Below are 20,287 nucleotides of genomic sequence, written 5' to 3'. Positions count from 1 at the left end.
AAGCAGCCAGAGCCAGAGCAGTGGCCAGGTGGGGCTGTGTTATAGGTTGAATTGTGTCCCCCCAAAAGATACGTTGAAATGCTAACCCCAGTATCTGTGAGCATGACCTTACTGGAGGTAGGGTCTTTGCAGATGTAATCAGTTTGAGATGAGGATATTAGGGTGGGCCTTAATCCGATATGACTGGTCTCCTGACAAGAGAAGGCAGAGACCCAGGCCCAGACCCAGACCCAGAGAGCATAATGCCATGTGAAGATGGAGGCAGAGGTCAGAGCGATGTGTCTCCCAGCCAAGGAACACCAGGGATTGCAGGCAACCGCCAGAAGCTAGGAGAGAAGCACAAACAGGTTCTCCCTCGGAGCCTCCAGTAGGAACAACCCTGCCAACACCTTGATTTTGGACTTTCCTCCTTCAGAACTGTGACAGAATACGTTTCTGTTGTTTCAAGCCATCCAAGTCTGTGGGAATTTGTTGTGGCAGCCCTAGGGACCCAACACAGGGTGCGATGGGAGAATTCCCTAACTGCCTCTTGTCTTCTTTCCTGAGGGTGCCTTTCACTGGCCAGACTCACCCGGAAGCCAGAGAGCAGAGGAGCAGCTGTGCAGTCCCTGGAGGTCAGCTTCCGGCCCGGGGCAGGGCAGGGAGTGGAGGGAGGGGGGTTGTAAGTGGAGGATAAGCACAGGCAGCCCTGCCTCTGCCTTCCATCTTTGCCAAGTTCAGAGTCAGGGATGGCGGGGGTCCATTCCAAAGGCCCTGGAGAAACTGCTGCCTTTACCTCTCTTCTCTGCCCTTTGGATTTTGGTTCTCTGGTGAGTACGAGCTGCCTTGGAACACAGCTGGCTCCTCAAAACCGCATCTGAGATCAGCAGTCGGCTCTCCCGGGAGAACAGTGTTATAAACAGGAGAGGAGTGGTCTGTGCGTGCTGAGGAAGGCAGTGATGTACACGCTGAAAGCTGGGGAGCAATAAACACGCAATGCTGTTCCACCTCATTTGTAAGCAGACGAACTCAAGTCACAACAGCACTGAGATGAATCAATTGTCACCCTTCAGTTGGCTGGCTCCCAGGGCTGATGAGGGGAGGGGAAAAGGCCATCCCTGCACTGCTGCTTGCCGGGCCGGCTGTGGATTCCATGAGGTGCAGAGACCCAGCACAGCGCTGGCCCGTGGCAGGTGCCCAGCAAATATGAGGCCCTCTCTCTTCCTGCTTGGCCCCTTCCCCACCTGCCCCCACTGGCCTTGTAAAGAGTGTGCCATGGAACACTCAAGGCGCAGCATCAGTGTATCAGGGCCACGTAGAGTTCTTTACTCAGACATTCACCTTTGCTGATGGAAACCCCTGGAGCTTTCACGCTGAGCATTCTCAGCAGTGTGTACAGCTTAGGGCACTGTAGACGCCTTGTTCTCCAACGCTTGGCTCAGGGTCTGCTTCTAGGGCAACTCAAACTAAGACAGCTGGCAAGTTTGGCCTCCTGAGCCCATGTTCTCCAGATGTGGGAGTCAGGGATGGGCTAACCTTGGCCACTTGCCCCTCACTTTTTTGTGTTGATTCATCACCGAGGGTCGCATAGCTCACTCATGACCTTGACATAATGAAAACATGTATCGTGAACTTAATATGTGCCAGGCACTATTCTAAGCACTTTAAGTGAACTAACCCATTAATTCCTCATAAAAGCTCTCTGGGATAAGTATTATTATTCTTATATCACAGGTGAAACAATAGGCTCAACTGAGGAGACCCCAAAACACAGGGCAAGCTAGTGGCCAAGCTGGGCTCCAGCCCAGTCTTGTGACTTTAGATTGTGCTTTTCCCACTGCACATTTACACTCTATGAGATGTGATTTTATTTCTGTGTATTTTTGTTAGTTTTCATAAGAATTTGGGGTTTCATAACTGCGTCCTTTTGTGGAGGTTATTAGCCCCCCCATGGAGGGGTTGGGAAAAAAGGAAGATGAAGGGAAGGTGTTATGGACTGAATGGTTGCATCCCCTCGAATGTGTATTTTGAAGCCCTAACCCCCAATGCGATGGTATTTGGAGGTGGGGCTTTGGGGAAGTACTTGGGTTTAGATGAGGTCATGAGTGTGGGGACCCCATGATGGGATTAGTGTCCTTGTAAGAAGAGGAAGAGAGACCAGAGCTCTCCCTCTCTCTACCATGTGAAGACATGCTAGGAAGGCGACCATCTGCGAGCCAAAGAGGGCTCACCAGGAACCAAATCTGCCAGCATCTCCATCTTGTACTTATCAGCCCCCAGAAGTGTGAGAAATAAGATCTGTTGTTTAAGCCCCCTAGTCCATGGTACTTTGCTAGAACAGCCTGAGCTGACTAAGACAGAAGGGAAGAGGCAGGCATGAAATCACAGAAAGAGAAAGGATGCTGAGAGGAGAGTAAATTTCAGCCCTTGAACAGCAGTGGCTCTGTTAGCTGCCAGGATGAGTCGTGGGGTGAGGTGATCAAGGTTTGACAGCCCTGGGCTTTGAGGAATAGAGTCAGAGAAGAACCTCTCAGAAAGGTCAAGTAAAGGTTTCTCCAGGGGTTCTTCCATCATCTGCAATTATGGTGGTTCTGGTGTCTGGGGCCTCCAAAGTGGCCAGAAGTGGAGGGTTAACCCCCTGAGCCACCAGTGGGCACTGGAAAGAGGACCACCCAGTTGGGTCCCTCTTGGCAGGCACATCCCATTCTGCAGAGCTAGCAGAGCTACCAGTATCTTCTTGACACTGCTGGGAGGGGAGGCCTGAGAATTTTCTAGCAAGGGCTGATAGGTGTGTAAGTTATGAACAATTATTAAGTACTGTTATTATTCTCATTTAACTGTACTGGAAACAGGGGAGCTAAGAGATGAGTAATTTAGGAAGATCACACAGGAAGTGAAGGAGCCAGATTTCAAACCCAGTGCCCACATCTTGAACCCCTATTTGTAACTACTGCATCATACTGTACCCTTAATGGGATGGTACCTGCTCTATTATTTTGTGTCAAATGTTATTGCCATTCTTCTTACGCAGTCTTTTGTTTCATGTAAGTAAACATAAAAATAAGCATAAAGACTCATGGGGACATGGATGGCCAAGTGAGGGGGAGGCTAAATGGACCAAGGTCCCTAAAGTCCCCATCCCCTTTCAACCAAGAAATTCCTTTCATTTCTGCTGTATATGCACATCTCCATAAGATGCCTCTGTGGGAGGGGGGTTTTGGGAACCACTAATGTGGTAGGAGATAACCAGCTCTGAAGTTCAGAGAGAGATTTTTTGGGTAGGGGTGTGAGTGTAGGAGGATCAGTAAGAGTTCATTAGAAGAGCAGGTGGTGGTGGTAGCTCAAACTAGAGACCAAGGGACATGCAAAGTGAGAGAAGCTGGTGGGTTTAAGACATATTTGGGAGGTAACATTTCAAACACAACACTTGCTTTTAGACCCTACCTCTTATCGAACTGTGTCCTCCTGCTTTTAGTTTAAAGTCTACAGACTTCAGGTAATTTATGATACAGTTTGATGATTGAAGGGAGAAAGTTCTGTTACAAAAATTCTCCCTTGGATTGAGGGTGGGAGGAGAATGGGTCCCAGTCTCTCAAAGTGGATTGTCCCAAGATTCCACCAATGCACTAGGCAGAGATTTTCCCTTCTGCCGAGCCCCGCTGTCATTCTTTGGGACTTCGTTATCCTCCTGGGTGGTCTATTCCGTGCTCTGCCCCTCAGAGTCTTGATCTCCATAACTCAAGAAGCCTTCATCTCCTCTCCACTTCAGCCGTCTATTCCAGCGGCCATTACACGGGCCATACCCTTGTTATCACTTGGATCTCCTCTACTCTGACATCCTGAACTGTGCTTGTACTCTGACCACCCATCCCATCTTTCCATTGCTCTCACTGGGCTCCTCCCACAGCATCTGATCTTTGTCCACATTGAGATTTCTACCCTCTTGATACTTAGAATTTCCTTCTATTTTCACCCTTCATTTAGTCACTTCCTTCCCAATCTACCCCTAACCTTGGGGTCCATCACTTCAATTTCTCTCTTGCCAAGATCTTCCCTCTCTTTACCTAACTTATCCTTCAGTACCACCACAGCCAATGCCCTCCACACTGGATCAATCTGGCTGTCTATTTTCTCCACTCCATTGCTAGGCTGCCAAGCGCTATTGGGCATAATTACACAGTTTTGGTGGTTGGGCCGCCAGAAACTCATGGTCCGTTACCCGAGCTGGGTGCTCAACTCTGCACAGAAAGATCCTGTTTCCCTGGCAGTGCTCTCCTCTGTTCCTCTCAGAAGCTCATCCACACTGTCTCCTCTCTCTTCAAACCTTCCATGCCATACCTCTCCCTTCACCTTTGGGGGTTGGCTGGGCATCCCACTAAACTGAGAAAGTAGATGCTCAAAAGGGGATTCTTGTTCCACCTCCCAAACTATCTGTACCTCCAGCCAGCTTTGCCTCCTTCCTTTCGGTCTCTTGGGAAAAATAGCTCTTTTCTGGTGTAAGGCCACTTGCTCCAGCTGGCTCTCAATTTTCCTCTCCTGGTGTTTGCATATTCTGTTCTCTCTACCTGACCAACCCATCCTACTCATCTTGGAAGGGTCCTTTGATCATCCTCCGACCCCTCCTCTCCTCATTAGCTGGACAGGATCACTTTTTGGTTTCCCCATCTTTAGCCCAACCCCTACATTCTGTGACTTCAGAGCTCAAGGCATGAGGCCAGTGGGGGCCAGGGCTGGGGTGAGAATTGGGCCTCTCCAGCCTCCTATTTCACTCATGCACCAGGTTGGCCCTGCTCCGGATTTCTACCAGGTGTGTCTTAGAAACCTTGGCACTGGAGGAGAAATTGAGTTTTCTAAATTGTCATCAACATTGACCTTTAAAAAAACGTCCAGTAAGGAGCAAAGAGGATTTATCTTTCGATTTCAACCCTGTGAACTTCAGCTGGAGAATTGCGTTTAGGGAGCTTGTTTTTGAGAACCCTATTACAAAAATAATACAGCTACATAATTGCAGGGGGAAAACGAAATTTTATTCTCTTTCTGTGATGGCCTTGAGGGAGAATAGAAGAACACAGAAAACTCTCTACTTAGGAAAAATAACCAGAACCTCCCAAACATGCTATGTAATTTAGTCGTGAGATGCTTTCGAAAAAAGTCTGTTTATCTTAATCCCCTAAAGAAATAGCTTCATGGAGAGATTATCCCATTGAAATTTATTTTAAGGAATTATTTAGAGAACGTTGGTCTTTACCACCCATTAATCAGATTTCATTTGCTATTCCTTCGGTTTCTCTTTAGTTAGGGGTAATTATTTGAAGACTGCTGATTGCCTGCTATATAGGATTGGATTTTTGTGTTATAAAAACATTTCAGATGATCCATGGGCTTGAATGCTGTCAGAGACGACTGACAGAGTTCTGGGAGGCAAATTGCTGTAAAGTCGATTGGGTTTGGTCTGGGCTGTGACAGAGAAGAATGAAATGCTGCTGCTCTGCAGGTTTGTTTTGGAGGTGGAATGTTCTTCGGGTGTGGCAGAGGTTTTAAAGGCCCTGGCGGAGTGGATGGAATTCCCGGTAATGGAGGGTGGGCCAAGCCCACTTGGGGGAGGCCGGAAGCCGCTGCTGGCTGGAGAGGACACCATGGGCTTCTTGAGGCCTGTCTACAGGGTCCTTCCCAGAGGCCCAGAGCCCAGGTGAAAGGACAAATCCTGACCACCCCTCCCATGTTTTCCTCTGGTGAGAATCATGCCCTTCATTTTCCCAAAGTTGAACATCGAGGCAGATCTCAAGTGCGAGCAGACAGAGGACAGCGGCCATGTGTACAGAACTCACTTGGTGTGGACCGTTGTGAGTCTGCAGTCAGTGTGAACTGCGCGGTGGTGGGACCTTGAACAAGCCACTCAGAGGCTCCAAGTCTCAGTTTTCCGGACAATGGGAGAAATAGGAGCACTTGCAGCTCAGGGGTTGTCACGAGGAATCGGCGAGATAACTCACGTAAAGCGTCGACAGCATGGCCCAGACTAGAGGCTCAGGGCATGTCATCATTGCTAGTATCTGTTGGATGGGTTAACAAGTGCCATCTCAGGGCTTGCTGTGACGATTAAATGGCATAAGTGAGGTGGAGGACTCAGCACTGTCTTGGACACATAGCAAGCACTCAACACAGGGTCGTCATTAATGTGAGTGGCAGTCACCGTGACTGCGTGTGTATTCGATCAGGTCCGTGCCCACCTTTCGGAGCTCCTCCTCTCCATGTGTGACCTGCGGCCATGCTGGCCTCCATCTGTTCTCCCAAGAGGCCAAGCCTCTTCTCTCCTCGCCTGTCCTGTGCCTCTGCACTTGGTGGCTCCTCCTTATCACTCAGGTCTCCAGTCTAAAGTCATCTCTGCAGAGACCACCAGGCTCAAGAGCCTGCCGGCCCCATCCGGGCACTGGCTACCCTGTGCGATGCATGATGCACCATCACTGGTTTATTCGTTCTGTCTCCTCCCTCTGGACTGGAAGTTCCATGAAGACTGGGATCTCTCTTGTCCACTGCTATTCCCAGGGCACAGGACCATGTCCGGCACAGGTTGGGTGCTCAAAAAAATAACCTTTCCAGCCTTGGCCTGTCGAGTGCCCATTTAGAGGCCCCGCAAAGGGATTCATTTTGGAGTCCACATCTCGGAGCCTTGAAAATGCTCAGTGTTCCCTGGAAAGGGCCTCGTAAAACCTCACAGCACTAAGAATGTCAGGAAAAATATCTCCCCAAAGAAAAAAGAAGCTACTTCTGCAAGTAGGGTTTGAGGAGACCGGGCTGGATGGAAGAGGGGCTTCTGTCTTCCAGGAGGGAGGAGGTGCAGCAAGGTCCTCCTGGGATACCCTGCTGCCCGGGGAGATGGGAGAGGAGGACCCACTTACTCTGGGGATCAGTGCTGTGGACAGAGCTGCTCACAGCCACCCCATGGGGTGCCCTCCAGCCAGCGGTCTGGCTCCCATGTCTGAGCTCCCTCAGTACAGTAGGGTGGTGGGGAAGGGGTAGAGACCTAGGCCACATCTAGGGAAGGGCAGCGTGTGGGCCCAGCAGTGATTCTGTCTAGAAGATGTGGATAGGCTCTGGGATAACACAGAGGGCATTGGGGAGGCAGGAGAGCAGGGGGCAGTGGTGGGGGTGGCCAGAAATGGTCAAAACAGAAGGAGCAGGAAAAGCAGGCTACATCTCTGTGTCTAACGGGTGTAGCAAGTCCATCCATCCATCCATCCACTCATCCACTCATCCATCCATCCACCCATCCGTTCATCCATCCAAATATTTCTCTCTCCCTGCTCTTCCCTCCCTCCCTTTCTCCCTCCCTCCATCTCCCTCTCTCCCCTCCTCCTTCTCCCTCCCTCCCCCTCCCTTCCTTCTTCCCTCCTCTCTCCCTTCCTCTTTCCCATCTTTCCTTTTTCCCTCCATCTGTCCATAAATCAGTCTAAGAGCCAGTCACCTGCTGGCTGCTGGGGGCACAAAGTGTGCCCAGTCCAGACTCTCATTGACCTCACACATTTTGGAGGGGGGACAAGCAGGGTCGCTGCTAGAGCATAAAGCACCTTTGTGAAACATTTTTAAAAAATGCTTCTTTTTTTAAAGAAAAGCGTGCTTTTGTCTTCAAGTAAAAAAAAAAAAAAAAAATCGGTAAGTTTGTCTACTGTTTCCCCTGAACAGTGGTGCCCTTCAGCCATGTCTCTGCCTGGAGAGCTTTCTGGATGCTGAGGCGCACACGCCCAGATCCCTGCCTGCTGCCAGCAGGCGACTGAGTCAGGACCAGCAGGGGTGCAGGGAGTGGAACTGCACCTCCCAGAGCAACGGGTAGGCGAGAGAAGTGATACCAGGAGGGCCTGAAGTGCAGTTGGGCACGCTGCGCACACGGGGGTGAGTCAGGGAGTGTGCACAAGGCTGGCTGTGCCCAGGGTGGGTTAATGTCGGAGGTGGCTCACGGCTGCTGTCCCAGTACACACATGGGGAGCTCTGAGTGTACACACTGGCCACTGCGCTTCGGATAGGTGAGTGTATGTCTAGATCTCAGTGGCGTTCCTTGGGTGTGTGCCTTGTACGGCTCACAGTCTGAACATCCATAAATAGCAGGCCTGCAGACAAGTAAAGACAGATCAAATGAACAATGTGACATGCCAAGACAGAGGTGGGTGCAGTCCTGAGGGGAGCAGAGAGGCCGCACTGACCTTGCTCCAGAGGGTGCCTTTAAATGCTCTCCGACTGCTCCAGGCTCGGGGCTTCTGTAGAAAGCTTCTCAGATGGTCAGGAATGACTCCAGCTCCTCTCTCCTTCATCCTCCAGGCCCTCACTTGGCCCCATCTGTCTTTGTGTCTTTGTCCTGTGTCTCGCCTGGCTTGTTGGGGTGGGATCTTGGCTCTGGTCTAGCACTCCCTTGACCCTGGAATGGTCCCTCAGCAACTTGTGCCACATCAACGGACAGGAATGCACCACACACCTGCTCCTGCTCAGGCCCGGACACCCCAACCCCATTTGTGCCCCAGGTGCACAGCAAGGAGGGAGCGGCAGGTCCTGAGCATCCCGTGGATGTCTCTGCTGCCCTCCCCAATGTGCTGCCCTGGGGGGCAATCACAGCCTCCAGGGGCCACTGAGGTCTTGGGGCTTGAGGTGGGACCAGCTGGAATCGATGGGGTGAGCAAAACGCTGTGATTAACACCCCCTGCACAGTGGCTTGTGCCAGCATTTGCATCAACCAACACATCACACAACAAGCTCTTGAGGGATTCTGGAGTCCTCTGTGTTTGATTTATAAAAGTTTACCACGAAGAATTGATTTGGACCGGCAGCGGGTTGCTGCTGCCGGGTTATCTTAACGTCTTCCTAGAGAAACTTGGTGCAGGTGATTCTTCTTGCTAATAAGAATCACCAATCTATTTATCTATCTGCCCGGGAATAAAAATTCAACACTGCCAAGGAACACTGTCCTTGCTGGGGACAGCCCTGTCTTTCCTGCGATGTGTGCGCACTCTCCAGGTGACTCGTCACAGGTCTTCCTGACCCGGCGGCTGCTCACACTTCCGACGCTGTGTCTGGATCGGAGCTTAAATGGGGCAGTCCCTCAGGTTTGCAACGACTGTCTGCAGAGGACTCAGACGTCACCACAGCCGAGGGAGGTGCAATGGCATGGGTCCTATTGCCACCCACACATCAGGGCTCACTCTCTATTTTCTAAAACTTTCAAACAAAGTATTTCTACCAACATGGGCATATATATTAGAAGGTAGAGTGGGGTAGTGAGGAAAAACAAAACAAAATACTAAACATGGGTTCTGTGGCCAAGACTGGGGTTTGAGTCCTGGAAATATTTGCCATAGTAGCTGTGTGATCTTGGCCATTGTGGGAGACAGAATAATGGCCCTCCACAGAATCCATGTCCTAACCCCTAGAGCCCTTGAATGTGTCACCTTATGTGGCGGAAGACACTGAGGATGCGAGCCAGTTAAGAATCCTGAGATGGGGAGATTATCTTGGATTATCCAGGTGGGCTCAAAGTAAGCACAGGGATTCTATTTTTTTTTTATTCAGTTCATAATAGCTTACATCAATGTGAGATTTCAGTCGTACGTTATTTCTTGTCTGTCACCACGTAAGTGCTACCCTTTACCCTCTGTGTCCACCTCCCACTCCCCTTTTCCTGGTAACCACTGAACTGTTTTCTTTGTCCATGTATTTGTTTATATTCCACACATGAGTGAAATCATCTGGTGTTTATCTTTCTCAGACTGGCTTATTTCGCTTAGCCTAATTCCTTCCAGGTCCTTCCATGTTATTGCAAATGGGATGAATTTGTCTTTTTTGTGGCTGCATAGTATTCCATTGTATGTATATACCACATCTTCTTTATCCAATCATCGGTCAATGGGCACTTGGATTGTTTCCACTTCTTGGCTATTGTGAATAATGCTGCAATGAACATAGGGGTGCATGTGTTACTTTGGATTGTTGATTTCAAGTTGTTTTGGTAGATTCCCAATAGTAGGATAGCTGGATTTTTCTATAGAATGGTATTTCTATTTTTAGTTTTTTGAGGACTCTCTGTACTGTTTTCCATAGTGGCTGCACCAGTTTGCATTCCCTCCAGCAATGTATAAGGGTTCCCTTTTCTCCACAACCTCTCCAACATTTGTTATTTTTAGTCTTAGTGATTATAGCCATTTTAACAGGTGTAAGGTGGCATCTTAGTGTAGCTTTGATTTGCATTTTCCTGATGATTAGTGATGTTGAACATCTTTTCATGTGCTTATTGGCAATCTGTATATCTTCTTTGGAAAAATGTCTGTTCACCTCCTCTGCCCATTTTTTGATCGGGTTGTTTGTTTTTTTTATTGTTCAGTTGTGTGAGTTCCTTATATATTACGGAGATTAACCCCTTGCCAGATATATGATTTGCAAATATTTTCTCCCAGTTGGTGGGTTGTCTCTGTTTTGATTCTAGTTTCCTTTGCCCTGCAGAAGGTCTTTAGTCTGATGAACTCCCACTTGTTTATTTTTCTTTGTTTCCCTTGTCTGAGAAGACATGGTATTTGAAAAGATCCTTTTTAGTTCAGTGTCAAAGAGTGTGCATGGTATTTGAAAAGATCCTTTTTAGTTCAGTGTCAAAGAGTGTGCTACTGATATTATCTTCCAGGAGTTTTATGGTTTCAGGACATATCTTCAAGTCTTTGATCCATTTTGGGTTTAGTTTTGTGTGTGGTGTGAGATAGTGGTCTACTTTCATTCTTTTGCATGTGACTGTCCAGTTTTCCCAACATCATTTGTTGAAGAGACTATCTTTTCTCCATTGTATGTTCTTGACACCTTTGTCGAAGATTAGCTGTCTGTAGATGTGTGGTTTTATTTCTGGGCTTTCAGTTCTGTTCTGTTGATCTGTGTGCCTGTTTTTGTACCAGTACCATGCCGTTTTGATCACTAAGGCTTTGTAGTACATTTTGAAGTCAGGGATTGTGATGCCTCCAGCTGTGTTCTTTTTTCACAGGATTTCCTTAGCAATTCTGGGTTGCCCCCTATGAATTTTAGGATTCTTTGCTCTATTTCTGTGAAGAATGTCATTGGGATTCTGATTGGGATTGCATTGAACTGTAGATTGCTTTGGGTAGTATGGACATTTTAACTATGTTTATTCCTCTAATCCACGAGCAAGGAATCTCTTTCCATCTCTTTATGTCATTATCAATTTCTTTCAGTAGCGTCTTATAGTTTTCATTGTATAAGTCCTTCACCTCCTTGGCTGAATTTATTCCTAGGCACTTTATCCTTTTAGTTGCGATTGCAAATGGAATTGTATTCTTGAGTTCTCTTTCTGGAAGTTCGTTACTGGAGTATAGAAAAGCAACTGATTTTTGTGAGTTGGTTCTGTACCTTGCAACTTCACTGTAGTTGTTAATTATTTCTATTATTTTTCCTACGGAGTTTTTTGGGTTTCCTATATATAGGATCACGTCGTCTGCAAACAGCGAGAGTTTCACTTCTTCACTCCCTGTTTGGATTACCAGGATCTTTTTAAGAGGGATGCAGAGTCGGAGAAGGAGCCGTGATGATGGAAGCAGGGCCAACAGGAGAGAGACTGATTCCTGGAAGATGTTACACTGCTGGCTTTGAAGACGGACTGAGGAGCCAGGAGCCAAGGAAGGCAGGAGGCCTCCAGGAGCTGGAAGAGGCAAGGAGATGCATCCCCTCTCGGAGCCTCTAGGGAGGGTGGCCCTGCCGACACCTTGATTTCAGCCCAGTGAAACCCATTTCTACTCTCTGCCCTCCAACACCATAAGAAAACAAATTTGTATAGTTTTAAGCCACTGAATTTGGGGCACTTCGCAACAGCAGCAACAGGAAACTCACCCAGGCCTGTTGCTGTCTCTCTTTTAGCTTCAGTTACTCATTTCTAGTAAGAGAAGAGAAGGCGAGCTGGAGGTGCTTTCCGGGTAAGGCTGCTGTGTGGGGTGAATGAGGCAGTGACTGGCGGGGGTCAGGAAGGTGGGGAGGAGGAAGAGGGCGGTGGAGAAAGGCCTTCAGCGCCAGGCTCTCTGGACGGTGCTTCTCACGCTGTCTGCGGAGAAGGCCCCTCGCTTCATTTTTAATAAATTCAATAAATTTAGATCCATTGTGGATCAACACTTTTATAAAATACAATAAAAATGAATCATTAGAACAAAATAAATAAAAAGACATAGAAAACGAAGCTCCATTTTATAATTATTAGCTTCAGCAGTCATAGCATTGTTCTGTGTAACTGCTCACAATTTTCTCAATGCTCTCACTTTCTGCACCTCACCACCTGTTGAGGGGGGGGTCACAAACAGCATTGGCGACGTCCCTGTTCCGGCTCACAAGCTGAGTCAGTCGTTGTCCGGAGGTGAGGATAAGCTGCAGTCGAGGCCTGGGGAAGTCAGATTGTTTTACAGACAAGGCGATGGCCAGACTGAATTATGAAGCATGAGTAGGGGTTTACCAGGAAGAAAAGCAGAAAAAAGGAGAACCGGGGAACAACATGTTGAAAGGCATGGAGGTGCGTGGTCATCGTTATGAATTTCCCTGATGGTGTCTTTGAAGGACAGCATGCTGAGGTCTGACGTTCCAGGACCCTGATAAAGAGGAGAAGACCACGTGCTACAGTGTTGATGACGGGAACATTAGTTCTCAGCTTGAAGCCTGCCCTTCAGATCAGGCGGTAGCTCTCAGTGGGGTCCACAGAGCCTGGCCAGCTGTGCCGCTGCCCCTCCGTCCAGCCTCACCCCATGTGCTCCAGCCCCAGTGCTCCAGGCCCCTGTGACTCCTGACATTCTCAGAGGCATGCCCTGCCCCAGGACCCGTCATGGTGTTCCTCTGACTGGCATGCTCTTCTCGTCTTTGTCTTTGCCAGGCAAACTCTACCTAGCCTTCAGGTCTCAGCTTGAACAACGTTTCCTTGGGGGACCTTCTCTTACCTCCCAGCTTTCATCTTGTTATGTGTTCCAGGAAGCACCTGAGATAGGGGTCTGCCCATCTTAGTGTTCAGTGAATATCTAGTGGATGAGTGAGCAAACACGCTGCGTTTCTCTCTCCCCAGCATGTACCACAGTTGCTATGAAAACTTTTATGTATTTATCTGTTTAATGTCGATATTCCCACTAAGTCATGAGCTATCTGAGTCAGGGATCATGTCTGCTTTGCCTTACACAGTTACACACACATAGTAGATGCTCAATAAATACACGTTGAATGAATATGTGAGAGGATGAGTGATGGAGTTGGGTGGGATGGCTGGGGTAAACCCTAGAGGAAGAGTTTGGTTGTCCTCCTCACAGTTGCCTCAAGCAGCAGCAGCAACAGTAGCTGACATTCAGAGGGCTCCCCTGGCCCTGAAGCATCAAGCTGTGGTCAATGGCGAGGTCCAATGATCACAAGAAGTGAAGGAACTTTTCTGATCCTAAGAGGAATCTGTGACGTGAAGATTGCATTTTCTGGAGAACAGTCATGTCTTTTCCAAGACAACCAACTTATATATGCCCAAAGAGTTCATTCGAGGAATTTCCCGGACGTTTTCTTCAGGTGGCCATAGGACAACCACATTGGATAAGGCTCTGTTCCATTATAGTGAAACAACAACAAACAAACAAAAGCCACAGTAAGAGAACAAACAACAATAACAACAAAACAACCTGCCAATCCAATTATATGAAACAATAAACCAGAAAACATCAACACCTCCTTTCATGACGCCTTCCTCCTGGGATGCAGGTAACCCGGAGGAGCAGGGTCCTGCAGGTACTAAGTACTCTCTATATGTTCGTGGATGTGACTTTTGTCTTCTGAGATGCAGATGGTATTCCCTGGTCCTCCTGACTTGGCCAGATCTGTGGCTTCTTGGAGCAGATTTAACAGCTGTGGGTCCTCAGGGAGAAGGGACTGAGTTGGGATCACAGCTGTTGGATGTGTCTGGCTTGACATGATGGGCCATGATGGACCTGAGGACTGAGGAGGACCACCTGACCACCTCCCAGCTTCCCCCTGAAGCTGTCTGCTCTGGCTCTCCAGGTGGGAGATAGATTTCCAGCCACGGTGCACAGTGATAACCTCTTCCTCTGTTGGGCCACAATCATGGCTTCAGTAGAGTGCCAATTCTTCACGGGCAGCGGGCAGGCTTCTCTTTTGAGCCTTGATGGTGTCTAAGGCAGGGCCTGCTCTCTGCGGTGCCTGTTAAGGGCTGGCTGACAGGTTATTCCTATAAATGCCAGTTCACAGTTCATGAGAGGAACGATGATCTTGTAGAAAGAAGCCAATTGGAGGACTAGTCCTGGATCCACGATCTCTCTGGGCCTCTGGATCTCACCTGCTCTGCTGATTTCCTGGGGTTCTTCTGAGAATCAGCTGAGTTGTTGGCCGTGGCCATAGGGGAGAAAGTCCCAAAGTGCTAGCACAGAATGGTGACTCACTGGTCGTGGAGGTGGAACTCCTGATGTCTGTCACTGTGACTCGAATCCAGTGGTATGACTGTGGATTCGAATTTTGCTTTCTGATATGAGAGCTTTATCTAGAAGAAGAAATCTTTTCTTTGGAATCATGGAAACTTGAGTTTAACTTTCTACTTTTACATTTTTTGAGTGCTCACTACCTGTTAGCACCATGCTAAGCCCTCTATATAATTCTTACGATAGCCCTGTGAGTTGACTTGCCCAAGATCCCTAAGAGGTATGTGTTGGCCTAGAGAGGATGGCATAACAGCAAAGAGCTGGGCTCTGGAGTGGGACCGGCTGGGGCGGAGTCCCTGCCCTGCTCACCAGCTGTGTGACCACGAGCAAGCTCCTTCCTCTCTCTGGGCCCCAGTTTTCATGTCTGTAAATGGAAAGACTGAGAGCCAAAGGGCCTTACCCAAATTGGGCAGTGTGTCAGGGCACATGGATGACCTGAAGCCGTAAAGGCCCTATTTCCTCTTATCATTGGCAGCATTAATATGATTTTATTTATTTTAAAAATTTGCAATTGTGATAAAATACAGGTAATATAAAAATTATCATCTGAGCAATTTTTAAGTGTACAGTTCATTGGTGTTACATTCACACTGTTACGCAATCAGTCTCCAGAATGCTCTTCATTTTGCAAAACTGAAACTCTATGCTCATTAAACTGCAACTCCCCGTTCCCCTCCCCCCCAGCCCCTGGTGGCAACCATTCTGCTTTCTGTCTCTATGAATTTGACTACTTCAGATACCTCGTATAAATGAAATAATACAATATTTGTTCTTTTGTGATGGCTTATTTCATTCAGCATGATGTCCCCAAGTTTTATCCATGTTGTAGCATGTGTCAGAATTTCCTCCCTTTTTAAAAATTTTCTTTGTTTTTTTTGCTGAGGAAGATTAGCTCTGAGCTAACATCTGTGCCAATCTTCCTCTTTTTTATTATTTTTTTTGTATGTGGGACACCTCCACAGTGTGGCTGGTGAGTGGAGTAGGTCCATGCCTGGGATCTGAACCCATGAACCTGGGCTGCCAAAGTGGAGCGTGCAGAACTTTAACCACTCACTCAGCCACTGGGCTGGGCCCAGAATTTCCTTCCTTTGTAAGGCTGAATACTATTCCGTTGTATGTATATTCCACATTTTGCTCATCCATTTGTCAGTTGATGGACACATGGGTTGCTTCCGTGTTTTGGGGTTATGAATAATGCTGCTATGAACATGGGTGTACAACTATCTCTTTGAGATCTGCTTTCAATTCTTTTGAATATATAGCTAGAAATAGAATTGCTGGATCATATAGTAATTCTATTTGCAATTTTTTGAGGAACTACCATACTGTTTTCCATAGCGGCTGAACCATTTTGCATTCCCACCAACAGTGTACAAGTGTTGCAATTTCTCCACATTCTCACCAACACTTATTATTTTCTCTCTCTCTCTCTTTTTTCTTTTAAAGATTGGCACCTGAGCTAACAACTATTGCCAATATATTTTTTTCCCCTGCTTTTTCTCCTGAAATCCCCCCAGTATATAGTTGTATATTTTAGTTGTGGGTCCTTCTAGTTGTGGCATGTGGGATGCCGCCTCAGCATGGCTTGATGAGCAGTGCCATGTCCGCGCCCAGGATCCAAACCAGCGAAACCCTGGGCTGCCGAAGCAGAGCATGTGAACTTAACCACTCGGCCAAGGGGCCGGCCCCTATTTTCTCTTTTTTTTTGATAGTCATCATCCTGATGGGCATGGGGTGGTATCTCACTGCAGTTTTCACTTGCAGTTCCCTAATAACTAGTGATGTTGCCTATCTTCTCATGTGCCTGTTGGCCATTTGTAACACATCTTCTTTGCAGAAATGCCTATTCAAGTCCTTTGCCCATTTTTTAACAGGGTTCTTTATTTTTTCGTTGTTGAGTTGTGGGAGTTCTTGATGTATGATTTTACTTATCTGAATTTCTTGCAATCAAGTCAAATTTATCTGATTCAGAAAATAACGAAGCCTATATTTCTCCAAGTGTCATGAAACAAATTCACACTTGCTGTACATAGATTATTGCATTTGATCTTCACAACAATCTCTGAAGAAGCTACTAATGTCCCCTTCACTTCACAGAGGTGGAGACTGAGACCACCAGGGATCATTGTTCCTGACGAGGGTCTCAGGTCAGAACTGGCAAAGCCATCAGGGCTGAGGGCCAGTGGGTAGAGTCCAGATGCTGAGCTCTAAAATTGCCTGTCTGCGCTTGGTCTCTGCTGAGATCCCCGGGTGAGTTCTCGTTGTCTGAATGATATGCTCTGGAAAGCCTGGTGGTCCAGGCTTTGACATCACCTTGATCTTTCTGTCCTTTGCACAGAGGCACTTTGATTTGACCAAGTTTATGAGCCTTGACTTAGAGCTGACCTGGGGCTAGGGACTGGGAATTAGAGATTCATTCATTCGTTCCACAAACATTTGCTGAGCACCTACCAGTTTTCAGACGTTAAACCTGATTCTCAGGATTCCGAGATAAACCAGACCCAGTTCTTCTCAAGTGACTCACATTCAGTGGGGGAGAGAACAGATAGATGGTTAATTTTATGTGTCAACTTGCCTGGGCCATGGGGTGCCCAGACATTTGGCCAAACATTATTCTGGGTGCATCTGTGAGGGTGTTTCTGGATGTGACTAACATTTGAATCAGTAGCCCGAGTAAAGCAGGTTTGCCCTCCCAAATGTGGGTGGGCCTCACCCAACCAGTTGAAGGCCTGAATAGAACAAAATGGTTGACTAAGAGGGAACTCCTCCTGCCTGACTGCCTTTGAGTGAGATATTGTTTTTTCCTGCTTTTGGACTTGAATTGAAATGTTAGCTCTTCCTAGATCTTGAGCCCACTGGCTTTCAGACTAGACTTACACCATTGGCTCTTCTGGGCTTCTCAGCTTGTATAACCATGTGAGCAAATTCCTTACAATAAATCTATATATCCTATATTTATGTGTTACCTACCTATCAATCTATCATCTATCTATCTATGTATCTATCTATGTATGTATGTATCTATCATCTATTTATCTACGTATATATCTATGTATTTATGTTATCTATCTATGTATGTTTGTATGTATCTATCATCCATCTATATATGTATGTATGTGTCTATCATCTATCTACGTATCTATTTATGTATCTATGTATCTATGCATGTATGTATGTATGTATTTATCATCTATCTATCTATTTATGTATCTATGTATCTATCATCATTCATCTATGTATCTTTGTATCTATGTATCTATCCATCTATTATCTATCAATCATCTATCTGTGTATGTATCTATGTATCTGTCTACCTATCTATCTGTCTACGTGTCCACCTCCTGTTGGTTCTGTTTCTCTCGAGAACCCTGACTAACACTGCACAGTCACAAAGTAGAGTGATGAGCACAGAGGCAGAGGTCTGAGGGCTCCATCATGAAGACTTGACCAAGATGGAATGCAGGCCCTTGATCCCATTTCTTGGGAGTCCTTGGGGCTCATGAACCCCTCCCTGGCATCAGAGTGGTCTAAAGGACAGCACTGCCCTGGCCTGGCAAATTCCAGGGGCCATGGCTTCCACAGGGTCCAAAGCTTTGAGGGGTATTGGCAGACATACTGACTCATTCAGTCAGCAAACACGCATGGAGCACCCTTTGTGGGATGGGTCATGTTCTCGGAATACAGTCGTGAAGACTGCAGATGTACAAGTCCTCCTCTCACGGGGCCTATGGTGTAGCAGGGATGGGAGAGCAGACCATTAGGAAACAGTGGTAAGTTGTGTGAAGACGATCAATTAGGCATTGCATTGGCTTCTTGAGGCAGTAACGTTGGATGAGAAGCACATTCCAGGCATAGGGAAGAGCTAGAGCAAAGCTGGCCCAGAAAGAGGGGTGATGGGGCTGGGCCTAGTGAGCACCATGGGGTGCTCTAAGGTGAGACTGGACGTCTCACCCAACAGGTAGGGCCCGTAGCCTGAGGAAAAGAGCTTATTTAGATTTATTACAAGTGGGAAGAAAATTCTTTGGAGGGTCCTGAGTAGGGGAGCACTGTGATATGGCTCATAATGGAACACCACGCCCCTTTGTTGCAGCTGTCCAGATGAGAGCTGATGGTGGCCTGGACTGGGGTGGTGGCAGAGAGGAGGACAGGCATCACTGGGTGGGGTATATTTTGGAGGCAGAGGTGTGAGGAATTGCTGATGAATGTTGGGGAAGGGGTACCAAAGAAGGATTGGATTCACTGAAGATGTCCTGAGCTCCTAGGAAGTGGTGATCCCACCACCTCTGAGGTCAGCAGAGGCCCCAGCCTGGGGTCAGCAATGGCACCTGTCACTGAGAGGTCAAAGTGGATAGGTTTTGAGTTGAGTCCTTTCCTGGCCACTCCCTTCAATCCATCTGAGCATTGGGCTAAAACCCTCAAACCTCCTCCTTGCGTGTCTCAACAGTGGGACCAGAGCCGTCTCTGGACACATGTTGGATCACTGAGGAGACATGGGTCTCTCGTCCGCTTCTCTTGTCCTGTGTTCAGGCCTGCCTACCCTTCAGGGCACCCCTGCCACTCAGGGCAGGAATGCTCCTCAATTCCTGGGCCTCTCAGGCGCTGGGCAGAGGTCGCTGCATGCCCCCGGGTGAGCGTGGGCAGGTGGAGAGCTGCCCACTGGACGCAGTCTTCCCCCAGCGTGCCAGGCTCCTCCCAGCCGGGCCCTGATCCACTGCTCTCCTACCTGGAGGGGCCTTCCTCCTCTTCTAAGGACGAACCTGCTCATCCTTGGAGCCTCGCCTGACAGCCCCTCCCACCCCAGGCCTCTCCTGCATGTGCCCACAGCCTCCTGGTTAAAGCTAATTGTCCCCCTACTTGAGGGCATGGGTCACGAGCAGGTGAATTCCTTGAGGGCGGGGACTACGTCTCATTTTTATTTCCAGCCCCCAGCGCACGGGGCTCAGTCACTGTTTGGATTGAAAGAGCAAAACAAATCCATCGTGGCCACAGAGCAGTGGCTGGGAGAGAAACTTGCCCTTTCCAGAAATGTCCAGCTTCTCTTCCATAAACCATACTTCATGCACCAGCAGAACAGCGATAATGACTCCAGCTTTATCTTCATTTCTGTGATTAGGGAGACGTAGTTTTGAGTTAAGCTTGTTAATGAGGTGCTGTGACTGTTACCTGAATAAAAGACCAAAATTTTCTTGAACTTAGGCAATAAGTATTTTACTTTTACGACATGTCTGGCGTTATGTTAAAGGTGGAATCCATCAGACGTCCTGTGCTGCAGTCTCAGCGTTGGGCTGAAATTCAGATGTGCTCACACTAACGGGCAGGAGTCTGGAAGCTTTAATCACAGCTTGTGGTTCAGCCTGATTGACAGTGTTTCCATTTTTTAAAGCGACTGTTTTTCACATGGAATAAATGACTCCCCTTTCATTTTTCTCCTGTAATAGGAAAGGTTCTCATTGCGGAGGGAAATCTCTACAAGCAGCCTGTTAAGTAGTAAATGTTACTGCTGTGCCTGAACGGAGTTATCATCCACGGGAAGTGTCAGCTGATAAGGTGTACAACACAGAGTAGGTCGTCCCACCTGCTGAGCTTGGAGGCAATTCCTTCATCATCTGGGGAGATGTGCATTCAACATCATCGTCCTTCCTCTCCTCCAAATGCAACCTTGGTTTGCACGGTAGTTGGGCCTATTCTGGATGTCGGCTCTGGAAATTCCACTCCATCTACTCTGAGTGAAAACGGACTTGGTTGGGAGAATCTCAGGATGTGTGGCTGAATCCAGCCTCAGAAATAAAGCCAGGCAGCAGGACCAGAGCTGGCCTGGGGTGCTGTTCCAAGCTGGG

The 20,287-nt window shown here is 47.8% G+C and overlaps 1 long non-coding RNA gene across 1 annotated transcript in view; it reads left to right on the top strand.

The window, feature by feature from the left end:
- LOC139076214 (uncharacterized) overlaps positions 1–20,287 on the top strand; it is an 81,642-nt gene extending 61,355 nt beyond the window's left edge. The window contains exon 4 of the long non-coding RNA XR_011527592.1: positions 19,889–20,287. This is a non-coding gene — a long non-coding RNA (uncharacterized lncRNA). The remainder of the gene's footprint in view (positions 1–19,888) is intronic.

This window comes from Equus przewalskii, chromosome 15, assembly GCF_037783145.1.
Source record: "Equus przewalskii isolate Varuska chromosome 15, EquPr2, whole genome shotgun sequence".
NCBI lineage: Eukaryota > Metazoa > Chordata > Mammalia > Perissodactyla > Equidae > Equus > Equus przewalskii.
This window is presented reverse-complemented; position numbering and strand designations above follow the sequence as displayed.